We start from the raw sequence: 7,902 nt of genomic DNA, 5'->3' as shown, positions 1-7,902 counted from the left end.
TTTAACTTAAATCTAGTTGACAATATATGGTAAGACTTGAAAATGGTTGTCTAGCAATGATCAACAACCAATTTGATACGAGTTTGAAGAATTTTGAAAATAATAATGGCAAATGTTGCACAATCAAGGTGTGCAAAGCTCTTAGAGACTTAAGGGTTCTACAGACAATACGCAAACAGGGCCGACGGAGTGTAGCGCAGTGTTGCAATTTCGTTTTACCTCACAAAAGGGGTGGCTCCTTGTAATGCGCAATGTCATCGGTACCGACTGAGGGGCAGTATTGAGTGAGCTTTGCAACTGAACTGTATTTACATCACACATTTTCCAGTATCTCTACTGGTAGAGATGGATGTTCTAATACTTCACTTCTACTACTTGCAGGCTTCCTTTTTGTGCTTTTTATTTCGAGATTTGTTAAACGCAGTTTTGTCTCTCCCAGTTTTGAGAAACGTCTGTGCGAGCTGTACGACAATATGAGAACCTTTACAACCCTTCGATGCTGTTGTATTCGGACAAGCAAGCAAACTGCTGGAGGGAGATATCACAACATTTGAACACCGGTACTGATATCAAAGAAACATTGAGAAAGATTTGGGACCAGTATGTACAATCTGAAAGGGGTGAAGAAGATGATGTGTCCCACCGATTGTCAGACAACTGGAATGGCTTTGTGTTATTGTGAGACCCTGTCAGATACGGTATGTACCCCATTATGCTGCTAAGTCCTTTTGTACAGTGTCTGTTTGTGATCTTATGTTTAGCAGAGCTAGTTAGAACAAGTGTTATCAGCTCCTTTCTGGATGGGAGAAATTGTGAGTGGGAAATATTCAGTGCCTGTGTTGTCAGCATAATGATTAACAGGGCTAGTTCAAACATCTGAACAGACACTGTGTTGTGTGTTAAGGCTGTCAATGTCGTTCTCCTCAGACGAGGAGGAGCATGTCAATGTCGTTCTCCTCAGACGAGGAGGAGCATGGATCGGACCAAGATGCGGATTGGTAAGAGTTCATATTTTAATGAAACATCAACAAGACACTACAAATTACCAAAACAACAAACGTGACTAACCTGCAACAGTCCTGCGTGGCCCAAACGCTAACACAGGAAACAAACACCCACAAAACACCAGTGAAACCCTGGCTGCCTTAGTATGACTCTCAATCAGAGACAAACGATACACACCTGTCTCTAATTGAGAATCATACCAGGCCGAACACAAAACCCCACATAGAAATAGAAACATAGACTAACCCACCCAATTCACGCCCTGACCAACTAAAACAAATACATAACAAAGGAAAACAGGTCAGGAACGTGACAGAACCCCCCCCTTAAGGTGCGAACTCCGGGCGCACCAGCACAAAGTCTAGGGGAGGGTCTGGGTGGGCGTCTGTCCACGGTGGTGGCTCTGGCGCTGGTCGTGGTCCCCACCCCACCATAGTCAACCCCCGCTTCCGTGGCCTCCTCCCAATATTCACCCTCCATGTCAATCCCGCCATTCCAAAAGGCAGTAACAGACTGAGGGGTAGCAGTTGACTGAGGGGCAGCACCAGGATAAGGGGCAGCACCAGGATAAGGGGCAGCACCAGGATAAGGGGCAGCACCAGGATAAGGGGCAGCACCAGGATAAGGGGCAGCACCAGGATAAGGGGCAGCACCAGGATAAGGGGCAGCACCAAGAGAAGTGGCAGCTCATGACTGGAGGGCAGCTCATGACTGGAGGGCAGCTCATGACTGGAGGGCAGCTCATGACTGGAGGGCAGCTCATGACTGGAGGCCAGCTCATGACTGGAGGCCAGCTCATGACTGGAGGCCAGCTCATGACTGGAGGCCAGCTCATGACTGGAGGCCAGCTCATGACTGGAGGCCAGCTCATGACTGGAGGCCAGCTCATGACTGGAGGCCAGCTCATGACTGGAGGCCAGCTCATGACTGGAGGCCAGCTCATGACTGGAGGCCAGCTCATGACTGGAGGCCAGCTCATGACTGGAGGCCAGCTCATGACTGGAGGCCAGCTCATGACTGGCTGGCGGATCTGGCGGCTCCTGACTGGCTGGAGTCTCTGGCGGCTCCTGACTGGCTGGCGTCTCTGGCGGCTCCTGACTGGCTGGCGTCTCTGGCGGCTCCTGACTGGCTGGCGTCTCTGGCGGCTCCTGACTGGCTGGCGTCTCTGGCGGCTCCTGACTGGCTGGCGTCTCTGGCGGCTCCTGACTGGCTGGCGTCTCTGGCGGCTCCTGACTGGCTGGCGTCTCTGGCGGCTCCTGACTGGCTGGCGTCTCTGGCGGCTCCTGACTGGCTGGCGTCTCTGGCGGCTCCTGACTGGCTGGCGTCTCTGGCGGCTCCTGACTGGCTGGCGTCTCTGGCGGCTCCTGACTGGCTGGCGTCTCTGGCGGCTCCTGACTGGCTGGCGTCTCTGGCGGCTCCTGACTGGCTGGCGTCTCTGGCGGCTCCTGACTGGCTGGCGTCTCTGGCGGCTCCTGACTGGCTGGCGTCTCTGGCGGCTCCTGACTGGCTGGCGTCTCTGGCGGCTCCTGACTGGCTGGCGTCTCTGGCGGCTCCTGACTGGCTGGCGTCTCTGGCGGCTCCTGACTGGCTGGCGTCTCTGGCGGCTCCTGACTGGCTGGCGTCTCTGGCGGCTCCTGACTGGCTGGCGTCTCTGGCGGCTCCTGACTGGCTGGCGTCTCTGGCGGCTCCTGACTGGCTGGCGTCTCTGGCGGCTCCTGACTGGCTGGCGTCTCTGGCGGCTCCTGACTGGCTGGCGTCTCTGGCGGCTCCTGACTGGCTGGCGTCTCTGGCGGCTCCTGACTGGCTGGCGTCTCTGGCGGCTCCTGACTGGCTGGCGTCTCTGGCGGCTCCTGACTGGCTGGCGTCTCTGGCGGCTCCTGACTGGCTGGCGTCTCTGGCGGCTCCTGACTGGCTGGCGTCTCTGGCGGCTCCTGACTGGCTGGCGTCTCTGGCGGCTCCTGACTGGCTGGCGTCTCTGGCGGCTCCTGACTGGCTGGCGTCTCTGGCGGCTCCTGACTGGCTGGCGTCTCTGGCGGCTCCTGACTGGCTGGCGTCTCTGGCGGCTCCTGACTGACGGACGGCTCTGGCGGCTCCTGACTGACGGACGGCTCTAATGGCTCGGGACAGACGGGCGGCTCTGAAGGCTCGTGGCAGACGGGCGGCTCTGACGGCGCTGGGCAGACGGACGGCTCTGACGGCGCTGGGCAGACGGACGGCTCTGACGGCGCTGGGCAGACGGACGGCTCTGACGGCGCTGGGCAGACGGACGGCTCAGACGGCGCTGGGCAGACGGACGGCTCAGACGGCGCTGGGCAGACGGACGGCTCAGACGGCGCTGGGCAGGCAGGCAGTTAAGACGGCGCTGGACAGACGAGCAGTGCAGGCGGCGTTGGGCAGACGGCCGACTCTGACCTGCTGAGGCGCACAGTAGGCCTGGTGCGTGGTACTGGAACTGGAGGCACTGAGCTGGAGACACGCACCATATTGAGAGTGCGTGGAGGAGGAACAGGGCTCTGGAAACGCACTGGAAGCCTGGTGCGTGGAGTAGGCACTGGTGGTACTGAGCTGGGGTGGGAAGGTGGCGCCGGATATGCCGGACCGTGAAGGAGGACACGCGCTCTTGAGCACCAAGCCTCCCCAACCTCACCAGGTTGAGTGGTCCCCGTAGCCCTGCCAGTGCGGCGAGGTGGAATAGCCCGCACTGGGCTATGCAGGCGAACCGGGGACACCACCTGTAAGGCTGGTGCCATGTACGCCGGCCCGAGGAGACGTACTGGAGGCCAGATACGTTGGGCCGGCTTCATGACATCCGGCTCGATGCCCAACCTAGCCCTCCCAGTGCGGCCAGGTGGAATAGCCCGCACTGGGCTAAGCACGCGTACTGGGGACACCGTGCGCTTTACCGCATAACACGGTGTCTGACCAGTACGACGCCCTCTCACTCCACGGTAAGCCCGGGGAGTTGGCTCAGTTAACCAACCCGGCTTCGCCCCCCCCCCCCCCCCCCCCCCCCAATAAATTTTTAGGTGAGCCTCTCGGGCTTCCAGCCGCTCTGCCTTGCCTTAGCCTCATAATGCCTCCTCTCCGCTTTCGCTGCCTCCAGCTCCGCTTTGGGGCGGCGACACTCCACTGGCTTTGCCCAGGGTCCTTTACCGTCTAGGATCTCCTCCCAAGTCCATTCCTCTTTTCCCCATTGCTGTTGTTCTCTCCGTCCTTCTCCAATCCGCTTGGTCCTGGTTTGGTGGGTGTTTCTGTTAAGGCTGTCAATGTCGTTCTCCTCCTCAGACGAGGAGGAGCATGGATCGGACCAAGATGCGGATTGGTAAGAGTTCATATTTTAATGAAACATCAACAAGACACTACAAATTACCAAAACAACAAACGTGACTAACCTGCAACAGTCCTGTGTGGCCCAAACGCTAACACAGGAAACAAACACCCACAAAACACCAATGAAACCCTGGCTGCCTTAGTATGACTCTCAATCAGAGACAAACGATACACACCTGTCTCTAATTGAGAATCATACCAGGCCGAACACAAAACCCCACATAGAAATAGAAACATAGACTAACCCACCCAATTCACGCCCTGACCAACTAAAACAAATACATAACAAAGGAAAACAGGTCAGGAACGTGACATTGTGTGTGTTAATTAGATTGAGATGCTTATGAAATCAGTTATTTTGGGTAAATATTTGAACTCAATGGAGCCCATTTAGATGTTTTAAGATTGCCTGCATTGTATTCTAATGTATTCACCGTATGCTTTGTAGGTGTTGGAGAGGGGTGATGATTTGGATAGTCCAGAGACGGAGCTGAGCCCTGAGGGCCCATCTACAGGTGATTCATTGCCCCTTGATTCATCATCTCCCCAACGCCCTGGCCCTTCTCACCAACACCCAACCCACCGTCCAGACGCACCCTTGCTCTCTGCCCTGCAACTCAACTCCATCAACCTCCAACCAATCTCCCGAGCCAGATCCAATGGCCGGAAGAGGAAGACAGCTGCGGATCCTTTGGACACTGACATTATGCAGCGGGTGGATGACTTAAAAGAAACGGCAGCATGAGTTACAGAAACAGCAGCAGTGTCCAGCAAAGGCCGTCTACGACGTAATGGTAACATGGATGGTGCTTATTCCTGCTGATCAACTGTTTGTCTCACCCCAAAACTGTAATTGTGTGCTTTCTTTTCAAATTCATACATTAGGCAGGTGAGTAATTTACTGGGGGGGGGGGGGGGTTGCATGTTTTTATACTTACTGTATTTCCTCATTCACATGTTACTGGTGTTTACTCAGTTATTTCTCTTATTTCCCCTTTCATCACACTTTCACCTATGTTTTACATTGCACTATTTTCTTCTTATAATAGTAAATAAATATATGAAAAGGTCTGCAAATGTATTAGTCTGGTTATTTGTACTTTTGGAAGAATATATTTCGGTTTTGAATCAGTAAACTTGTACAGTGACTTGCGAAAGTATTCACCCCCTTGGCATTTTCCCTATTTTGTTGCCTTACAACCTGGAATAAAAATAGATTTTTAGGGGGGTTTGTATCATTTAATTTACACAACATGCCTACCACTTTGAAGATGCAAAATATTTAATATTGTGATACAAACAAGAAATAAGACAAAAAAAATGGAAAATTTGAGTGTGCATAACTATTCACCTCCCCAAAGTCAATACTTTGTAGAGCCACCTTTAGCAGCAATTACAGCTGCAAGTCTCTTGGGGTATGTCTCTATAAGCTTGGCACATCTAGCCACTGGGATTTTTTCAAGGCAAAACTGCTCCTTCAAGTTGGATGGGTTCCGCTGGTGTACGGCAATATATAAGTCATACCACAGATTCTCAAGTGAGTTGAGGTCTGGGCTTTGACTAGGCCATTCCAAGACCTTTAAATGTTTCCCCTTAAACCACTCGAGTATTGCTTTAGCAGGATGCTTAAGGTGAACCTCCGTCCCAGTCTCAAATCTCTGGAAGACCGAAACAGGTTTCCCTCAAGAATTTCCAGATATTTAGTGCCATCAACATCCCCACAACATGATGCTGCCACCACCATGCTTCACTGTGGGAATGTTGTTCTCAGGGTGATGAGAGGTTTTGGGTGTGCGCCAGACATTGCGTTTTCCTTGATGGCCAAAATGCTCAAGTCTAGTCTCATCTGACCAGAGTACCTTCTTTCATATGTTTGGGGAGTCTCCCACATGCCTTTTGGCGAACACTAAACGTGTTTGCTTATTTTTTTCTTTAACAATTGCTTTTTTCTGGACACTCTTCCGGAAATCCAAGCTCTGTGGAGTGTACGGCTAAAGTTGTCCTATGGACAGATACTCCTATCTCTGCTGTGGAGCTTTGCAGCTCCTTCAGGGTTATCTTGGGTATCTTTGTTGCCTCCCTGATTAATGCCCTCCTTTCCTGGTCTGTGAGTTTTGGTGTCCCTGACCTGTTTGGAGAGCTCCTTGGTCTTCATATTGCCGCTTGCTTGGTGGTGCCCCTTGCTTAGTGGTGTTTCAGACTCTGGGGCCTTTCAGAACAGGTATATATATTCTGAGATCATGTGACACTTAGATTGCACACAGGTGGACTTTATTTAACTAATTATATGACTTCTGAAGGTAATTGGTTGCACCAGATCTTATTTAGGGGCTTCAAGGCAAATGGGGTGAAGACATTTACATGCACCACTGTTCCGTGTTTTATTTTGACATTTTTTAAACAAGTTATTTTTTTCATTTCACTTCACCAATTTTGGACTATAAATGAAAATCCATTTAAATTACAGGTTGCAATGCAGCAAAATAGGAAAAATGCCAAGGGGGATGAATACTTTTGCAAGGCACCTGTATTGCTTTGTTCATGACCTATATAGATTAAGGTCTTGGGGGTCTGTCCTTATTGTCTACAGCTGGACACCCATGTACCAAAGCAGGAAAGTCTCCATTGAAAGGCCACTACACATGACCATGTACAACCTTGTGTTGTGGAGATGAGGTTACTGTCTCAAGAGTCTAGCTTTATTGTCTAGAGCTGGACAGACATTCTAACCCATTTACCATAGCAGGAAAGTCCTCATTGAAATGCCACTACACATAACACGAGGTCATGTTTGATGGTCTAGCCTCCCAAAAATGTGAAAAACTAAAACACAAGGATGAAGTGACTGTCATTATAGCACCCATTATTGTGATTTGTAAAGCATGAATAAGCAAAACAGCACACATTCCAAGCAGCAAAAACAAGTATGTAGCTCGCAACATGACATGTAGACAGTCATCAACAAGAAGAAGAGAACATATGTGTGCACATTTTTTCCAAACCACACTCCAACATTTACTGTTGGGTGCCACGTGTGATAGCAACGTCCTCGAAAGACACCTGCTGGTGAGGAAGTAGTCTATGAGGTCGTTGCGCACATCTATAGCAGCTCTGGTTGCCCTGTCTGTAGACTTTCTTTATATTTTTTTATTAACCAGGCAAGTCAGTTAAGAACAAATTCTTATGACGGCCAATTGTGCACTGCCTTATGGGACTCCCATTCATGGCCAGATGTGATGCAGCCTGGATTCAAACCAGGGACTGCAAGGGCACCTCTTGCACTGAGATGCAGTGCCTTAGACCGCTGCGCCACTCGGGAGCCATCAAAGGAATCTGGACCACCCATGTACCACCTGTCTCCACTCTGCTGGAAGTAGGTCCCCACTGTCTGTGTTTTCAGTGTCTGGTGCAAATGTAATTGGAGGGCCACGCAGGCCTTCCCAATGGTCTCAGCTTTCTCTGGGACAACCTCAAGGGCTCGTCCCAGGATCCTCCATTCTTGCAGCAAGGATCCCAAAGCAGTTCTCAAAAATTCTTCTGGCTCTTGAGTGGCGGTAGTTGTAGATC

At 51.4% G+C, this 7,902-nt stretch overlaps 1 long non-coding RNA gene across 1 annotated transcript; it reads left to right on the top strand.

Moving 5' to 3' along the window:
- Positions 1-273: 273 nt before the first annotated feature.
- Positions 274-5,403, top strand: LOC129821555 (uncharacterized). Its single transcript, XR_008754356.1, has 3 exons — positions 274-698; positions 905-998; positions 4,784-5,403. It is a non-coding gene; the product is annotated as an uncharacterized LOC129821555 (long non-coding RNA).
- The last annotated feature ends 2,499 nt before the right edge of the window (positions 5,404-7,902 follow it).

Source organism: Salvelinus fontinalis, chromosome 23 (genome assembly GCF_029448725.1).
Source record: "Salvelinus fontinalis isolate EN_2023a chromosome 23, ASM2944872v1, whole genome shotgun sequence".
Lineage (NCBI taxonomy): Eukaryota > Metazoa > Chordata > Actinopteri > Salmoniformes > Salmonidae > Salvelinus > Salvelinus fontinalis.
This window is presented reverse-complemented; position numbering and strand designations above follow the sequence as displayed.